The 19446-nt window shown below is 49.6% G+C and overlaps 1 long non-coding RNA gene across 1 annotated transcript in view; it reads right to left on the bottom strand.

Moving 5' to 3' along the window:
* Window positions 1-1755: 1755 nt before the first annotated feature.
* LOC141573994 (uncharacterized) overlaps window positions 1756-19446 on the bottom strand; it is a 44864-nt gene continuing 27173 nt past the window's right edge. The window contains exon 3 of the long non-coding RNA XR_012500483.1: window positions 1756-3798. This is a non-coding gene — a long non-coding RNA (uncharacterized LOC141573994). The remainder of the gene's footprint in view (window positions 3799-19446) is intronic.

The raw sequence follows: 19446 nt of genomic DNA, 5'->3' as shown, positions 1-19446 counted from the left end.
GAGACCCCACTTGGATCTCACTGGGTGAGTCTGTATAAATGCGGCAGGTGGCCCGTAGCCCTGAGCTGCCCTGGGGGCTGGGGAGCGGGTGGCGACTCTCCTGACTGTGTTATAGAGCCACGGACAACGTCTGAAATCCAACGATGGCGAAGTGAACTCGCATCTGTAAGGGCCTGGGCCAGGGGCGCGCGCACAGGTTTGCTCACATGATCCACCCAAAGCCACCTGGATACTTTTAGTACCATCATCCTCGTTGTGCAGCCAAGGAAACTGAGGCCCAGATAACTGCTAAGAGCTCCCGTTCACTCGTGCGTGCACCCAACAACACGCGCTGTCGGCGATTCTGTGCCCGGAACAGATACAGCAGGAGAGAGCCCGCATGCCACCCGGAGGCTCGGTAAACAGTGCGCAGAGAACACATGGAGGGAAGGAACAAGTGAGGTGGAAGAGGAAGCGGTAGGTCAGGCGGGGAGGAGTCGAGGAGGCAGAGGGTGGGCACAGGGAGGTGGCTGGCAGTGTTAGGGCGAGTGTCCAGGATGTGCCTGGCACCTCACTAAGCCCATTCCAGGAATCCTGTCACTGGAATCGTGTCCAGGAATCACAACCACCCTGCAAGGCAGGTCTCTCCTTGTTTTACAGGCCAAGTGGGAGGCTCAGGAAGGACCCCCACTGACGACCACACAGCATGAAGCGGCAGAGTGAGGATCTGAAGCCAGGTCTGTGTGCGCCCCAGGCAGCTGTGCCCTGAACCCCTACTCTTGCCCCCAGAGGGGGCCACGAGGACACAGGGAGTGCTGCCCCTGAGTCTCAGATCTCTGCGTTCACAGAGCTACATGCAAACACATCCGGGGCTATCCTGGTTCCCTGAGCAGGAGAGGAGAAGGAGCTGGTGGACCCTAGTATGCGTGAATTGGTCAAAGAGGTTTGTTCTGAGGGTCTAAAAACCTGACTCTGGCCACGAACACGAGTGTGGAAACGTACAACTTCTCCACATGAATATTACGAGCCTTAGAAATCCGGCTGGAGGGGAATGAACGCGTGGTGGCTGGAACCCCAAAGTGCCCCTAAGTGGGTACAGCTGTTGGGCTTCTGTTTTTAGAAACACTCACGTGTTACCGTGACACTAAATACTTCCCTTCCTAATGAGCATTTCCCTCTCAAACATCCGAATGTGAAAAGATATCTCCTCTGGGCCCAGCCAAGGCAAAGTCTGTGCAGAAATTCCCCTTAATGCTGAATGCTGAGGCATGTTCCAAGGTGAGGAGCATTTCCCCGCCTCCAAGAGACAGCGACAGGGACTCTCGGTGGAGCCCTACTGCCCCCTAGAGGGACAGATCCCGGAGGCCCAGGTGTGGACGTGCGGACCTGGGACCCTGGGCTCTCTCCTTGGGCCTCACGACTCCTCAGGTTTCTCTGCTGTTCCTCTGGTTCTCACCCCAGGACAACCTTTAGCCTGACCTCCATCCCTCTGCTGAGTCAACACAACGTAGGAGACCCTTGGCGTCCCAAGGTCCCAAGGACTCAGCTGGCTCTGCCTGCAGTCGCGGCCAACGTCCACGGGTACTTCTGCCAGGTCCCCAAAGATTTTAAAGCCCCAAACCCCAAAGAGAATAAGATGTCCCAGGCCCCCAACCTGATTCAAATAAGCCCCACGTTAAGCTGTAAAATAGGAGTAAGGAACTCTGAGACATTTCCGAGTTTTGAATGAAGACTACTTCTAGGTCTTTTTGTTTTTAAAAATAAATCTCCCTCAAATTAACAAAATTGTTTTTGGTGCATGGTTTTGCACACGTGCTAATAATGTTAACATTTAAGTATTCTCTTAGGAGGATTAGCTACTGCTTGATAAGCAAGAACTAGCAGTTGCGAAGTTCCCCCATGAGTTCACTCACCGAGTCCCTGGGATGCTTTCTAGGAGGTTGTAATGTTGCCGTCACCATTTTACATATGAGGAAACCAAGGCACAGAGGGGTGGAGTGACTGGCCAAGATTACACAGCCCTGAAGTGGCAGAGGAGGCTCCAATCTGATCCCTCTCAGCATCCAGGGTCCAGCTTATGTGTCACATCTTCCAGGAAGCCTTCCCTGATCTCCCTGGTTGGAGCTGGTCCACGTCACCCCGTCCCCAACCCTACTGGTCTCGACCCTCCCTGGTTTCCTTAATACCTCTACCTGCAATGCACAATGATGTTTCTGTTTTTATTGGCGCTGCAATGTCAGCTCTGTGAGGGCAGGAATTAGATCTGTCTGCCTTGCTTCAGTATCCCCAGGGGGCGCAGCAGGCGGTCCCTCAATGTCTGTGGAATGAATGAATGAATTGGTAACATTTCTATTCTCAGGAAGCTCCCACTTCGTAGGGGGAAATGGGCCTTATTGACTGGTACCTGCCTCCCACCCCTCAAATGTTCATCAGGAGTCTGTGAATGTTACCTTACTTGGAAAAAGGGTCTTTGGGGATGTAATTAAGTCAATGACCTCAAGATGAGATCATCCTGGATTATCAGGGGTGGGGTGCCCTAAATCCAATGACAAGTGTCCTTGTAAAGAAGAGGAAAATACACAGAAACAGAGGAGAAGGCCATGTGAAGATGGGAGCAGAGACTGGAGTTCTGCTGCTGCAAGTCAAAGGACATCTGGAGCCATCAGAAGCCGGAAAAAGCAATGAAGGATTCCTCCATAGGTAGAGCCTTGGGAGGGAGTGTGGCCCCGTTCATACCTTGATTTTGGACTTCCAGCCTCTAGGTCCTTAAGATAATAAATTTGGGTTGTTTTAGGTCACTCAGCTTGTGATTTGTTACAGCAGCCTCGGGAAACCAATGCATTGACTACCCACCGACGCTTTATCAATAATTAAACACCCTACAGAAGTGCTCACAAGACTCAGGGGTGCCATCCGAGTTGCTGCTCCCCCAGGAGGGACGGCCAGCTCAGCCCTCCATGCTTTTCCAGGCACTGGCCTCTCCCCTGGGCAGAGATGCAAGAGGCCATGGCTCTCCTGCTGTATCCGTCATCACTGCTACCAGACCTTCACACTCTAGTCTAAACCTACCTTTTGGACTCCTGGGGAAATGAACACTTCATGGCCCACCTGTCTGCACATCATCTGGCATCGATAAGGAGAGCAATGTCCTTGGTCAACCACAGCTTTGGGCCGTCCTCCGCCCCTGAGCAGCCAACTGCACACCAGCCACTCCCCTTTCCTGCCAACGCTGACCTCGGACCCCGCTCATACCCTGCTCACTGCCTCTGGCCACCCTCTCCCACCTCGCTGGGTTCACAGCTTCTGCCTCAGGGCTGAGCAGGCTTAGCTGGTAGTTTGTGTTCCTAATGAGACCACTGACTTTACCCACTAGGTAGTCCCTCCCAAGGGCATTGATCTTACACACTGACCTGCCCTCTCCAGACCGGTACCTGACAACGCCACTCGGACCTCAAACTCCAATGGTCCCTGCCTGAGAGGACGCCGCAAGAACGGATGACTCTTTAGAACCGCAGGGTCTGTAGTAAGGACTCAGTAACATTAGCTGACAACCACGATGGTGACAGTCATCCCTGTCACTCCCAGCTGGCCCCAGGTCCATGAATGTATCCGGCGTCATGACGGTGATCGCATCCCAACTTTGATCCAGGCCAGCGATACCCTGAGAGCCTTGTGGGAAGGCCCGGGTCCTGGCCTTGGTCCCCTCAGTGTCCTTTCCCATTCTGCGTCGGTTTCTGTGGTGCTGGGAGATGTTTTCAAAATGATGCGAGCATATTTCTGAGGTCAACTTCTAATCAGAAACGACTTCGAGACGGTGCCCTGGTTTAAAAAGAAAGAAGAAATGGAGTGAGTCATCATCCAAACCATTTGAATGAAACAAAGACACAACAAACTCTCTGCTTTCCTCTTGCGCCAGAACAGATTACCTCAGTCCTGCAGAGACGCAGCTGGAGGGAATTAAAGGCGATCTCCGGTTCCCCGAGATAGGGAAGCCGGCACAGCCGGCCCGCCATGACTCACGGCGAGAACCACAGGGCTGCAGCCGCTTCGAGCTGAGCCTGGAACCCTTGAGGGGCCGGCTGCTGGGACAGCAGCTCCAAAGGGGGCTCTGGGAGCCGGCACTGGTGGGTGGGGGAGCTGGGAGGCCGAGGGATTGCTGACCCGGGGAGCAGTCCAGGGGTGAGGATGGAGAGGCCCCAACACTGCAGCGACTCCAACCCCAAGGCACCTTCAAGGGGCTGGAGGAGACCGCCAGACCTGGGGAGGGTTTTAAAATGTCCCAAATGCCCCCAGTGATGATTCCAGTTGCAACGTCAGCGTTCCCCTTCTAGAATCTCCCAGGGCCCCATCATCCAACACCCTCACCCCCGCCGGGGGAAGGGCTGACAGTCATTTCGCAGGAATCTTGGGGCTCCCTTTGGGAATGTTATGTCTGCCAAGGTTCTGAACTTGGAAGACTTTGCCAGATAGCCTTTCCCGGGGAGTGGGAGGAAGGCAGGACTGGGCAGACCTGAGGGGTCAGGCTCAGCAGGCTGTGAGAGGTGGGCTCCAGACCCCACCACGACTGTCATTCCAAAATGCGTAACTTCCACTCAGAATTGTCAAGATGACGTGACGCGTTTAAAGAATTAATTTTGTTGGAAAACTGAACTAGTTTCTAAAATGACAGCAATGATATTTGCACATGATAAAACATTTTTTAATAATAAAGAAAAGCATTAGCTGCGAACATGAAGATACATGTAACATCTCAGGATATTAACATCTGAGGAGTAAAAAAGTAAAGTCTAACCCAAAAAGTCTTCCACTGGAGTCCTCGCAGGCCCCTCTCCCCAGGGGTGTCAGTTCTTGGCTTGGGTTTTCTAGTCTTTCTGGTGGTAAAGTTCACATTTAACAGTATGTCTCCTGCTACTTCCTGATTTATCAACTTTAGATGATATTGAACAATTCTCTCCAATGAAAGATAAGGAAATTCATGTAGTTACTCTGTCTATTGTTCCCTCCTTCCTAAGCATGTTAGTTATATTATTTTAACTAACACTGAGGTCAATATATCTGAATTCAAATCTCACCTCTGCCACTTTTTGCTGTGTAACTTTGGGCAAGTTACTTAACCTCTCTGTGTTCCCATTTCCATATTGGTATAAATGGGGATAATGATAGTTTCTGCTTCAGAAAGCTGTCATGAAGATTAAGTGTTAATCCATGCTAAGTTCTTAGAACACTGCCTGGTATGTAATAGGTCTCAATAAATATTTCTATTATTTTTCATTATTCTGTTCTAAAATTTAGAACTAAATCTTCTTTGAACTATCAATAGGCTGGCTCTAAAAACTGAAAACCAATAAATAGCACTTACCACAGACCAAGTACATAGTCTTCATTAAGTGTGAATGGACCCATGAAGAAGGAATTATGATTCCGAGTCCTTGAAACTCCACCGCTCAAAGGAGAATCTTCCAAGTGTCAGGGTTAACACGTGCTCTGTTAGTTTCTTTCTAGTAGCCTTTGCCTCTTCTGTACGATCGTCAACTGCTACTTTTAAATAATGTATATGCCATCCTCTTTCTTAGAATCTTTTTCAGGAGACTGACATAGATCCTTGGGTAATTTTTTCTAATGGAGTACACGGATTGTGAATTTCTGAATTCTTGAATGTCTAAGAATACTTTTATTTTGTTTAGCTATAGCAAGAGTCCTAGATTAAGAATCCTTCACCGCAGAACATGGAAGACATACCCTCATTGTCTTCTGGCATCCAAGCAGAGGACAAGTCTGGTGTTAATCTGATTCTCTGTCTCTGGTAGTTTACCACTTTGAAAATTATTATTTCTAAAAGCCCATAAGGTTGACTTCTTATTCTTAATGTTTTAAAATGTCCCCCGATGGCTGTAGGTTTGTGTGGTAATGGAACCAGGTGGGGTATGTAATCTGAAGACTCAGGTTTTTCCTGGAGTGCAGGGAAATGTCCCTCCCATTTCTTTTATTATTTCCTCCCCTCCAGCCTCTCTCTCTTCTTTTGCAATTCCCATTTTACAGCATTTGGAAGTCCTGGATTTATCCTCTTTGTCTCAATTTTTCTCTTACATGTTCCGGCTTCGTCTTCTGACATGCTGTAAGATTTCTTCAATTCTGTACTCCAGCTGACTAATTTTGTCATTGGCCACATCTTATTTCTCAGCCCATTCATTGGCATTTTCAAATGTGACCATATTTTCCATTTTCTAGAATGATTCCTTCTTTCTCTGACTCCTCCATTTTCACAACCTAGTCTTGTCAACTCAAGTCTCTCAAATCCTCCTGAAGACACAAAGCAGAATACAAATGATTTTTCTTCTCCTCAAATTCTCTCTGCTTACTCCAAAGTGAAGTCTTCAGTTTATCCACTTTGATCCTTCCCCTCTGTGATGTTTGTTTTCCCCAAATATCCCAAGAGCCCTTGAATATTGTTTTGCATTTATAAATAAAGGATCAAGTTGGTTAATGACTGTAAGAAGCATGGGTTTCCTCTGCAACTGTATACACTTTCCTTCTCCACAGGGCCTCCCCTGGGAATGGCGGAGTAAGCTATGGGCTGTGTATATGTGGGCAGAGCACACTTGCCAGCACACCTCCCTATATGCACAAGGGCAGAGAGCAAACAGGCAGGCCAGAGAGACCCCAAATTGCCAAAGCAAAGAGGATTCAGCAAAGGGGTTTGTTTTTCTCTGGTAGAAGGGAGTCTTCAGTGGGCAGTGCACCGATGGTAGGCGCTCAGGGTCATCATCAAGGCTCCAGGCTCCCCTTGGACACCAACTTCTTGTGTGTGACAGGTGGCTGCTGCACCTGCAGAAACTCCTGAGCTTCCGGGAGGAAGAGGAAGACGGGAGAAGCAAGAAGGAAGGGCATGTCTATCAGGAGAGTGCAAGCTCTCCCAGAAATCCCCAGCAGATTCCTGCTCACACTCACGGTCTCGAAGGAGACTGAGAGATGGAACTTTTTAGTCAAATACTTCGTGATCTTGAATAAAGCAAAGTTCCTCATCGGAAGGAAGAAAGAGACCAGACATTGACTAAGCTGTTAACTGTGTGTGTGATGGGTGCTTCCCTAGCCCCACCCCCCACCCCCCGGAGGGGCTGCTTATTCTCCCCCAAAGCCCCGTGTCTGCGACAGAGATCTCCATTTCCTTTCCTCTCTCAGCTCTCTGGCGGCATTGCCATTTGTCCCCTAATATTAATTTTCTCCTTCCTTTTTGGTACCAGGACTCCCATTTTTACTGGGCACATGACCACCTACAGTGACCGCATTTCCCAACCCTTCTTTCAGCTAGAAGTGCCTGTGTGGCCAAGTCCCAGCCAGTGGGATGGAGGCAGAAGCAAAGGATCCAACTTGTGAGCGTGTCCATAAGAGAAAGAGGGTGGGTGCTCTCCCCTTCCCCGTTTCCCGCTGGCTAGGCTGCAGGCGTGGAGGACAGTTGTCTGCAAGACCTCTGCGGATGCAAAGCATCAGGGCAGAGAGAGAGAGAGGACCTGATTCTAAGAGGAAAAGAAAGAGTGATAGAGAAATTAATCTTGTTTTAGCCACTGTTACTGTTATCTGGGCCTTTGCTGCATATATCTTAAAAAATGACAGTCCAAATAGCCCACCTTACAGACGTTTTCTCAGGCCCATTAAAGAAAAAAAATCACCATCGCTGGTTGTGGGAGGCAGAATAACGGCTCCCCAAATGTGTCCGCGGTCCAATCCCCAGAACCTGTGAATGTCTCCTTCCATGGCAAAAGGGGCTTTGCAGATGTGATTAAGTTAAGGATTCTGAGATGGAAAGATTATTCTGGATTATCAGAGTCAGCCCAGTGTCATCACAAGGGTCCTTACAGGAGGGAGACAGGAGGGTCAGCGTCAGAGAGGGAGGTGTGGAAACAGAGATTTGAAGAGGCTCCTGGCTTTGAATATGGAGGAGGAGCCACGAGCCAAGAAGGCAGGCAGCCCCCAGAGGCTGGACAGGCAAGGAAATGGGTCCTCCCCCTCTCGAAGGAACGTGGTCTGACAACTTGGCTTGAGAATTTCTGAACTCCAGAACTGGAAGATCCTAAATTTGTGTGGCTTTAAGCCATTAGGTTTGTGGTGATTTGTTACAGCGGTCATAGGAAACCCATCCACTAGTTAAGGACATCGTCCATAAGAAAATAAAAGTAGCCACTTGTAGAGTGTTTCATTCCACATTCGTAATGCACATTCATAATGCAAATGAGATATTGCATCACTCATTTAATCCTCACAACCCTGCCAGGGAACTACCTCATTTTACAGATGAGAAAGTTGAGGCTCAGAGAGGTTATGTAAATCATCCAAGGTCACACACAGCTAGTAAGCACAGAGTCAGGATACATTCCTATGTGTTGCACTTCTGCCTCCACCTTCAAAAAACTTAGAAGGTTCAGAAGGGAACAGTGTAGGGTGAAACCTATGACCTGGAAGTCAACCTGGGAAGTAATAAATTATTTCTTTCAACTTCTCAGGACATCCTTCTAAGCCCCTAAGCAAAAATGGCCTTTGTTCTGCTGTAGTTTGGTGGCTCAAACCCCTCCTTTGCAACTGCCCATGAGCACACTGACGCCTCCTCCCTCTGTTTGGGAGAACAGCTCTCCTGTGACAACAGAGGCATGAGTCAGGGGTGTTGATGGGGGCCTGGGGCCAGGAGACTCCCCAAAGCAGCCATGCACAGGAAACCACAGGGGCGGGGCCTCTGCCAAATCTGAGAGGCTCCCCACCCCACCACAACACACCGAGGACCCGCTGGGCATCCCCCTCATCAAGATTACTTACAAAGGAGTTGGAGGGAGTTCTGATGCCCCGCCCGTGAGTGAGGGAATCCCTGGGTCCCTTGCACGTTTGCTCTTTCTGTTCCTCTACTTGCTGTGACACCTCTCTTGAGACCCAGCGCTGCCCCAGTCTCAGCGGCAGGCCCCCTTCCCTCTCTGTATCCCGGCCTCTCTACTGTCTCTGCCATGGAAGGTGGGTAATTAGAATGCATCACGTCAGAGGTCCCTGTGCCTCCTGTTGGCCCCGGGTACCCAGAGGTTCTCGCTGACCCCAGGCGAAGCACGTCTCAGTTCATACTTAATGTCATAAATCCTCATACTCTCAGCTTTAAAAGGGCCTACCTTAGAGGATTGTTTGAGGATTCAACTAGATAATGCAGGGAAAGGACCTAGCACCGTCTTGGCACAGACAGCTCACAATAGATTACTGAGCTTTTAATTACTATGACTCTTCTACACTGATCTTCTCTAACAAAACTGATGTATTTCTTGTCCTATCCCCCCAGCTCTGATTTCCAAACCTAAGGCAGAGGCAGTAAACTAGTGGTCCCAGCAGCAGCGCCCAGCCCGTAGATGTGCTTTGTCTGGCACACTGGGTGTCAGCCCACACAATTGTTTTACAACTTGAGATAGTTGCCAAAGGAATTACTTAGGGGGCAGGTCCAGCTGCTAACCTGGAGACTCCCCCCCCCCGAAATAGCATCTTAAAGAAGAGATAATTTCACTTCTCTCTCCCAAAACACTGCAAGGATAGGCAGATGGATACGGAGGGTCCATGAGCTGGGGGACCCAGGCTCCCTCCTCCAGCTGCTCTGCCCCCTTCCAGAGTGTCACCCACCAGAAGGTGGACGGTGGCTCACCAGCACGTTGCCTCGGCCTGCATGCAGCCAGCAGCAGGAGGGCGGGGGAGGGCTTGTCCTATTTTTGAGGGCAAGGCCTGGCATTTGCCTTCATCACTTCAGCTCACAGGCGGCCCATTGACCTGAGCCTGGTCATTTGGCCACATACAGCTGGGGGAGGTGTAGCTGATTCAGGATGGCCAGGAGCCCAGCTCAAATCCAGAAGTGCTATCATCAAAGAAGATCCCTTTGGGGGCCAAAGAGCAGTCTCTGACACATCAACGTTTAACAATCGGGACATGTTAGGTTCTGGGGCACCTTGATTATAAGCAGAACTAACAGGCATGGAGGACATCTCCGTGCACGCCTCGCACCAGCCGTACGCGCGAGGAGTGCCAGAGGCTGGGGGCAGGCATTCAACCTCACCCCCAGTGATGGCAAAGCCAAGCTCCTTCCCCTCTGCTCTCTGTGTACCCGATGGCCAGGCCGGAAAAAGCTTCAGAGTGGCCCACAGAGTAAATGCCACACCCCGCCCCCCCAGAGGGTGACATCACCCCCCCCACCCCCCCACCCCCGTCTGGAGGAGGCAGTGTTCCTGCTCTCAGTTCCTTTCCTCCTGGTCATTAAGGGCCCTCCAGGCACAAGGCTTCCTTCCAGAGTGAGCTTCCTCCCATCTGGTCCTCAGTGCGGGGCACCATGGAAGGTCTCAAGGGCACTGCTGGTGCCACCCTCACTCAGGCCCTGGAAAGGCCACTTGGCCCCGCATCACCCTGGCTTCCCAGCCCTGCCACCCACAGAAGCCGAGGAGCCTTTCAGAGAAGCTGAGCTGGTGATAGGCCACTCTGGGGCCTCAGCTCTCGCGCTGCTCTGACAGTGCAGTGTCTGCCTTCCACCTCCCAGAGGGTCATAAAAGTTGCTCCTGGAGATTAGCTGGGCCCCCAGCTCCCGTCTGCGGCCTCCCCAAGGGGCACGAGGAAGGACTGAGTCACGGCCCCCAAGTCATTCTAAATTGGACTTAAAATGAAAAAAATAAATAAAACAGGGAAAGGGCTTGATTGTTTTTAAGAGCAGAAGAATGAGCTTTCTTTGTGCTTGCATGTCTCCAGAAGGACCCCAGGGAGTGAGCTCAGAGCAGCCGCTCCCCCTCACCAAATTTCACCTTCAAGGTGGAGCCAGGAGCCAAAGAAAATATTGTGATAAAGTCTAAGTTACTGCTGATGCCTGCCTGGCCACTTGATTAACTGAATTGAGTGCAAACAAATCTCCCAGCTCCTTCCTCTCTGCAAATGTGGGTGGGGGACGCCAGACCTGGGCTCAGAGCCAACCCCTTACCGGCCAAACACTGCTCCATGTGTCCCCGATCATTTCTTCTCTTGTTTCTTTCTCCATGGTGCATGGGACTTGCTACATAACCTGCAGGGCCCAGTGCAAAGTGAAATCGCAGGGCCCTTGTTCAAAAAGCAGGGAAAAAAGTGCCACCACAGGTATTAAAGGTACTAAAACATAGTCTTTTCCTTTCTTCAGTGGTTTCTCTCTTGACTTGTCATGGTGTTTTTATCTGCTATTTAATGTTCTAAGTATAGAAAAAAATTTAATTTCAAGTTACTATATTAAATTAAATCCATAAGATGTTAAATTCCATGTATTTTTGCTGTTTTTTTCAGTGTGGTTAATTTACAATGTTGTGTTAGTTTCAGGTGCAAAGTGATTCAGTTTTATATATATATTTCAGATTCTTTGCTATTATAGGTTATCACAAGATATTAAATATAGTTCCGTGTGCTATACAGTAGGTCCTTGTCGCTTATCTATTTTATATATAGTAATATGTATACGTTAATTTCAAACTCCTAATTTATCCCTCAGCGCCCCCACTCCCCCACGTTTTTCCCTTTGGTAACAAGAAGATTGTTTTCTATGTCTGTGAGTCTATTTCTGTTTTGTAAATAAGTTCGTTTGTATCATTTTTTAAGATTCCACATATAAGTGATATCATACGATATTTGTCTTTCTCTTTCTGGCTTACTTCAATATGATAATCTCTAGGTACATCCATGTTGCTGCAAATGGCATTATTTTATTCTTTTTATCGCTGAGTAATATTCCATTGTGTGTATGTATGTGTGTGTATGTATATATATATATGTATGTGTGTGTATATATACACCACATCTTTTTCCATTCATCTGTCAGTGGACATTTAGGTTGTTTCCATGTCTTGGTTATTGTTAATAGTGCTGTTGTGAACACTGGGGTGCATGTATCTTTTCAAATAGAGTTTTCTCTGGATATATGCCCATGAGTAAGATTGCTGGATCATATGGTAACTCTATTTTTAGTTTTTTAAGGGAAAAAAACCCTCCATACCGTCCTTCATAGTGGTTGCACCAATTTACATTCCCCACCAACGGCATAAGAGGGTTCCCTTTTCTCCACACCCTCTCCAGCATTTATGTGTAGAATTTTACTGATAATCACTTTGACTGGTGAGAGGTGATACTTCATTGTAGTTTTGATTTGCACTTCTCTAATAATTAGCGATGTGGCGCATCATTTCATGTGCCTGTTGTTTGCCATCCATTTTGATACTGTGCAATCCCAATTCTAATACAAACAGGAAAGCATTTAACCTGTAAGCAGAATCACCAAAATTACACAGTTTCTATTTTATAGTCCGTACACACCTGCGTAGTTCCATCCTCAGCAGAACAGTGGAAATACCGCACACATTGAACTCAGCTGTTTTTACAGTTGACCCTTGAACAACATGGGTTTGAACTGCACAGGTCCACTTACATGTGAGTTTTTTTCCCCATTAAATAACCTACAGTACCACACAACCCGCGGTTGGTTGAATCCGCAGATGCAGAACCAAGGATACAACTGCTGACTGTGGGACTTGACCAGCAGCGGATTCTGGGATTCATGTCGCGTCCTGGAATCAACCTGCCATGGATACTGAGGGACGAGTGTATTTTACTTCTTGTTATGCGCACATTCTATCGACCCTTCCTACCTCCCGCTTACTGACAGCAGGGAAGGACTGACGGGAGAAGGAACTGGAGGTTTCGCACCATCTTCCCCTTTCCTTCCAAGTCATCATTTTCAGTGTAAATGGCTGACTGATACAGGGAAGCAATATGTATAAGAAGGGGTTCCTTGGTCACTGGTCACTTGATCACTTTCTGCCTTTGCCTTTTTTTTTTTTCTGCATTCAAAGCAAGTTCTGGTTCTGGCAGACAGCCTGGCCTCTGGGGGCTGACAGCTCCCTCAATACGGCTCACTCATGAACATAACATGCTTGCCTTGGACTTCCTTTGAGTCTGCCAGGCGCGGTGGGCACCCCAGGATCCTGACATCACGGGGAATGGTGAACACTGTACGGAACAGCCTCGTGTACGCCACGCCCACAGGCTCCTGCCTCATCGGACTTCACTTACAAAATACAAGTTCAAGGATAAAATTATTAGGAATTCTAAGATGTTGAAAGTGCCAAGCATGGGGCTTTTCTGAGCACGAGACTGCGTGCAGGAGCACATGCTGCACAGCCGTGAAGCGGATCCTGAGGACACGTTTATCTTTCTGAGTCTTAATATATGTCTATTGTAGAAAAATTGAGAAGCATAGTCGAGCAAAATCTGAATGTGACAATTATCTCCAAGCAATAACCACCATTAACATTGGTCCTGTAACTTTCTGGATGTTTCGGCCTGCACTCAGAGAGAAAACCATTAGTGTTCCTCTCTGGGGAGAAGCAACACGCCAGCCCAAATCGCCCATCAAAGAATGGGACAGAGATGTTCTCTTGAGTGCCAGCCTACACGGGGCAGCAGAGGGAAGAATTGGGGGTGCGTCCAAAGGCACTGGGCTGGGAGAGAGACACACCCTAAAGACAGACGGTGCCCCTTCCCAAGGCAGGCGGGCCTTCTTATAGCCTCGGAAGAATCTTTTTTCTAGCACCTCCTGGAGGGTAGATTGTTTAATGAATGGCCCTGGAAAAACTCCTTCAACCGGTGCCTCAGTGTCCCCCTTTTATAAACCCACTTAAAAGGTGTGGGGCACTCCCCAAAACCAAAGCACCCGCAGATCGGTGTCGGGGTTACAGCAGCACCCACGTGGGTCCACATCAAGTTCGAGTCATCCCAGCCTGCCCTTGGGACCTGGGCCCGTCTGAGACCAGCTCAACTATTTTATATAAATATACAAATGCACTCGTGTTTTCACTTACATAAATGTTACTTTAAAGGAAACAAAATCATTACTATCAATAATAAGTTAGCATCATTTGTCATATAAGGAAGCAAACATAAAAACGCGTCACCCTTTTCTTAAACATGACTATTAGTGCAAAACCTAAGGCTGTCCCTGGTGCCACGAGGGCCCTACGTCCGCCCTCGGGGATCCACGACTCGGCACACGGAGGGCATCCGAGGCCACACAGATCCAAGGCCTCGGAGCCCGAGCCCGCCCACGCCTCCCAGACGCCCTCCAGGGCACCCGAGTTCCTGCCCAGGCTCCTTCCCCTGGCGCTCACCAACCCGCACCCTCACCGGCAAGCCTGGGGTACCCGGTTTTGTGGAGACTTTCTCCCAGCCCCTAGGGGCAGTTTCTCGGGAAATGAAGCTGCTGTCATGAATCAGAGCAGCTGAGCCATCCGCCAGCCCCGACAATTTAGAGTCGGGGGGCCTTCAGCTTAGGTCCCCTGATTCCTAGCCCCGTGCTCCTCCGTCTCACTCCAGCTCTGAAGAGAGGGGAGGTGAGATGTGTGCAGGGCATGTGAAATAACAGAAAGCATGTACTGGTCTCCGCCCCCAGTTGCTGACGCCGAGCTCCTAGATCCCCTGTAGGTGGGGGCACCGGGAGCGGCTTTCGCTCTAACATTTGGTCTCGGACTCCAGTTCCTGAGACAAAGCTCCTAAGTCCCTTGGGATTTCCAGGGGGAGAGCGGCACCTTCCGTTCTCAGGAGGTGACTCTGGGTGGGCTCCGGGATGTGGGCTGGTCACCAGGAAGACCAAGTTGTGATTAGAAACTAGGAACTTTTAAGCCCAACCTCCATCCTCTAGAGAGAGGAGAGGGGCTGGAAAATGAGGTAATAATCAAGCATACCTATGTGCTCAAGCTCCATAAAAATCGCCCAGATATGGGACTCAGAGAGCGCTTCAGGGTTGGGGAGCACATCCGCATGCTGGGAGGGTGGTGCACCCCAACTCCCTGGGGACCCTTCTGGACCCGCCCTAGGCATTTCTTCATCTGGCTGGTCATTCAGATCTTTTCAGATATCCTTTATAATAAATTGGCAATGGTAAGTAAACTGTTTTCCTGGGTTCTGAGAGATGCTCTGGCAAGTTATCAAACCTGAGGAGGAGGTTGTGGGAACCCTCATTTATTGCCGGTTGGTCAGAAGCACAGGCGATAACCTGGACTTGGGATCAGCACTGAAACGGGGGGAGGGACAGTCTTGTGGGACGGAGCCCTTAACCTGTGGGGTCTGGGCTGACTCTGGTTAGTGTCAGAACTGCACTGAATTGTAGGACACACAGCTGGGGTTCCAAAATTACTTGATGTGTGGAAGTGCTGTGAGTAATGTGTGAGAGACGGAACAGGGAGCCGAGTTTTCTCATTCAGGGCTGCTCCGTCAACCCTAACTGCCATTTTTGCTCAGTACAAGTTGAAATAGAAGTAAGAGACCCCGGCCACCTCCTGGCCCTCTGGTTTCTGCTTCTCCCTGGCCTCAACTCTGCATGCCAACCTAGTTTATTCTCGTGGATGGATCCATGTCTGCTCGCCCCAAACGGAGGACCAGACGAGACCCTTGAGAGGCCAAGTCTGTATCAGCCCAGTGTCCTCCCGGGAAGCTGACCTCTCCCTAGAGAGGCTGGCTCACAGGACAAGATGCCTCACTGCAGTTTGGCAGAAGCGGCTGACATCAGCCAAGCAGACAGGCTTCTCAGGACAGAAATGCCCTGGGGCTCCCAGAGGTTGGAAGCTCTGCCATCAGGAATTCATTGTGTGACTCATTGCTTTCCCAAGGTCAAGCATCATTCTGAAGGTCAAAATGTGCCTCAGGCTCTTAAAGCCATGCCCTACACTGGTCAAGCTTGGAAGTCCACTTCCTGCCCACCATTCCTTGCCTCCATCCCTCCAGCTCTGGCCTTAATCGGAATTTCCCCAGAGTATATTTGATTCTTTAATAAATTGTCTTGAGATGTTAAACTCCAGAAAAGACGGGCCTATCCCTTCCCCACCCAGGGATGCCCTTGGGGCCACGGGTTAGTCACAAGGCATCTGGAGTGACATTATCCCAGGGCTGGCACTAAAGTGGCTGTCCTGATGGGAGGCTCCTTCCTGGCTCGATCGGGTGTCGTGTGAGTCAGATAGAGATGTGTGCAGGAACACCCTGTGTGTCTGAGCACCGCCCCAACGAACAGGGCTCTGGAGAAGGACCTAAAGCTGGATGTGAGTCCAAGTCTGGTCCCTCGGGTTGACAAAGTGATTGGCCCATGCTCAAACTGCTGGGGGTCCAGCAGGCAGGAAGTCCCAGGAGAGCAGCCTCTCGGTGGCAGTCCTGTACTCTGCACTGTCCCCAAGCATTCTGGACGATGATGTTTGACAAAGAGTGAGCCCCTCCAGGCCACTCACATTGGAATCATGTGGGGATCTGGCTAACAATGTGGATTCCTAAGTCCTAACCCAGACCTAGTGAATCAGAATCTCAGCACTATGCGTTTTTACTAAGCGGCCAAGAGAGCCTTCAGCACAGTAAAGTTTCCAGCCCAACAGTCTAGGGTGCAGAAGAGAAAGCATAGTCACCAAACACCAGCTAAGTGCCTTCCATGAATCATCACCAGAGCCCAGCTGAGGATTCATGAAAGGAAGCAACACATAAAGAGTGAAACAAAGAAACAAGATAAAATGAAATAAAAACAGAGAAAGGCCCCCCCACCCCGGTCCTCATGCAAATTCCAGTTAAAGGCATGTGTGTGCCTTGGTGTTGGGGAGATAGATAACAGAGAGCAAACAAAGAATAAGATTCTAAGTGAAGTAAGCCAGAAAGAGAAAAAAAAAATACCATATGAGATCGCTCATATGTGGAATCTAAAAAACAAAACAAAAAAACAAACAAATGAACAAACAAACAAAAACAAAGCATAAATACAGGACAGAAATAGACTCATAGACAGAGAATACAGACTTGTGGTTGCCAGGGGGGTGGAGGGTAGGAAGGGATAGACTGGGATTTCAAAACTGTAGAACAGATAAACAAGATTACACTGTATAGCACAGGGAAATATACACAAAATGTTATGATAACTCACAGAGAAAAAAATGTGACAATGAGTGTGTATATGTCCATGAATGACTGAAAAATTGTGCTGAACACTGGAATTTGACACAACATTGTAAAATGATTATAAATCAATAAAAAATGTTAAAAAAAAAAAGATTATTTCAGAGCATAAAGCTCTGGGAGGGAACTGAGACAGGGTGACAGGGCCCAGAGGGAGGCAGGGGCCACTTCAGACAGCCGGGGAGGAGGCCTTTCCGGGACAAGGCGGGGGGCACTGGGCAGAGACCTGAGCTGTGAAGCCAGGCGTGAGAAGGGTCAGGCACGCTGGACATTTGATGTACATCACCCCATTTGATGCTCACAGCTTCCCTGCATAGGATTTATCAGGGTCTCCGCCCTCCACCCGCTTTTACACAAACCTCCTTCTAGAGTCTCCATCTCAATCAGTGGCAACTCCATCTTTCCAGTTGGTATGAGTTCCCCATGGTGGCTAAAACAAGGTACCACAACCTAGGGGGCTAAAACAACTGAAATTTATTCTATCCCAATTTAGGAGGCTGGAAGTCCGACATCAAGGTGTCCATAGGGTTGGTTCCTTCTGGGGGCCCTGAGGCGAGTGCACTCCGTGCGGCTCCCCCTAGCTTCCGGGGGTGCCCGGCAGTCCTTGGCGCTCCTGGACTTGGAGCCGCATCCCTACAGTCTCTGCCCCCGACTCCACAGGCCCTTCTTCCCTGGGTGGCTCTGTGTCCTCTCCTTTTCTTCTAAAGCCAGCTCGAAAACCAGGAGCATCTGATCTTGAGATCCTTAACTCAATTACATCTGCAAAGACTCTTTTTCCAAATAAGGTCACTTTCACTGGTTCCAGGGGGTTGGAACTTGGGCACATCTTTTGGGGTGGGGCCCCACTATTGAATCCATTACACAGTTTCTCAGCTCAAAACATCTGGGGTCACCCTCGATGATGACTCTCTCTTATAGCCCACCTCCAATCCATCAGCAGATCCCACTGGTTCCAGCTTCAAAATATAACCTGAATATCTTCCTTACTCCTCCTCCTTTCTTCCCATCCCCTCCCACCTGGACTCTTGTGACCACCTCCTCCAGCCTCCCTGCCTCCTGCCTGGTGCCCCACAGTTCATTCATAACATAACAGCAGAAGGGCTCTGTTCAAACCAAGCAAATCAAGTTCCTTCTCTGCTCAAAGCTCTGCAGTAGCTTCTTATCTAAACAGGAGCTGAACGAAAGTCCCGGTGACATTCCAGAAGGCCCAGGCCTCCCCCCATCACTCCTCCTCCTCACCCTGCTCCAGCCCCGCTGGCCCCCCAGCTGCTCCTGAATACCTGCTCTGCTTCTGCTCAGGGCCTTTCTTCTTGCAGTTCCCTCTGCCTGGATCGCCCTTTCTGGAAGCACTCAAACATTTCCTTCACCCATCTGCTTCAAGTCTTTGCTTAAACAGCCCCATCTCAGTGAGACCAAATCAAACAAGAGATCTGGACAGGGGAAGGCCCAGTCCACATCTCAAACACTAACGGGAAGCAATGCTGTGAGCAACAGGGGAGTGTAGGAGACGAGGGTCGGGTGGCCAGCTGTCCCCACAATCCTCCTCTGCGCGGTCGGGGTCAGTGGCGTGGAGTGACGTTTCCTCCTCTCCTCTTGGTTCAGCACAGAACAGTACTGGCATAATCACATTAGATTTGTTTCCTGTTTTCCGACTTCAGAATCAACCTTCTACATTCTTTTGAGTTGCCGGACAAGATATTAAGTGTTACAATAAAACCAAACTGCAGAGGGAAAACCCCAATGTATCTGTAAGCATTTCACCCAAGCTCACTCTGCAAACTTGGGGGAGGTCTAGGCGACAGGTACCGTGCAACACACTTTCTGGGAATTCTCTCATTCAACTTTCAGAAAGCCCCCGAGGTAGTCCAAATACTGCCGATGTGCAGAGCAGCTGGAGAGGTTAGGGGGCCTGTCCAAAGTCACAAAGTGGCCGTGTGGCAGAGCTGGGATTTGAGCTAAAGCTTCTGACGCCAGAGCACATGCTCTTAACTATTAAGCTACATTATCTCTGTTCCCTTTAAGCCAGGATATCCCAGTCTCAGCGCTCCCAACCTGCCGGGCTAGGTAATGCTTTGTTGGCGGCGGGGGGGGGGGGGGCTGCGCTCTTCACTGTGGAGTGTTTAATGACATCCCTGGCTTCTACATGTTAGATGCCAGGAACACCCTCCACCCCTGCGACAACCAAAAATGTCTCTAGATAATGCCAAACCTCCTCTGGGCAGCAAAAGCACCCTGGGGGAGAAGCTTTGCTTTAACCCAAGTTCTCTCCTCTAGTCTCCTCTGGCCCTGGTGACTCCTGATAGGCTCCACTGCCTACCTCGCCCCACCACGGCCATCACACTGGGCTCCTGTTGAAGGCGCCCCCACTTCTTCTGAGCCCCGTAATCTACAGCCAACCTGTAGCATTCTAGAAAGAGATGATGGAGGATTAAGAATAAGATATGAGAAGGAGGTAAATAAAGCAGATGGCAGAAGAGC

This window comes from Camelus bactrianus, chromosome 19, assembly GCF_048773025.1.
Source record: "Camelus bactrianus isolate YW-2024 breed Bactrian camel chromosome 19, ASM4877302v1, whole genome shotgun sequence".
In the NCBI taxonomy this organism is placed as follows: Eukaryota; Metazoa; Chordata; class Mammalia; order Artiodactyla; family Camelidae; genus Camelus; species Camelus bactrianus.
Note: the sequence above shows the minus strand (reverse complement) of the source record. Positions and strands in the feature narration are given on the sequence as shown.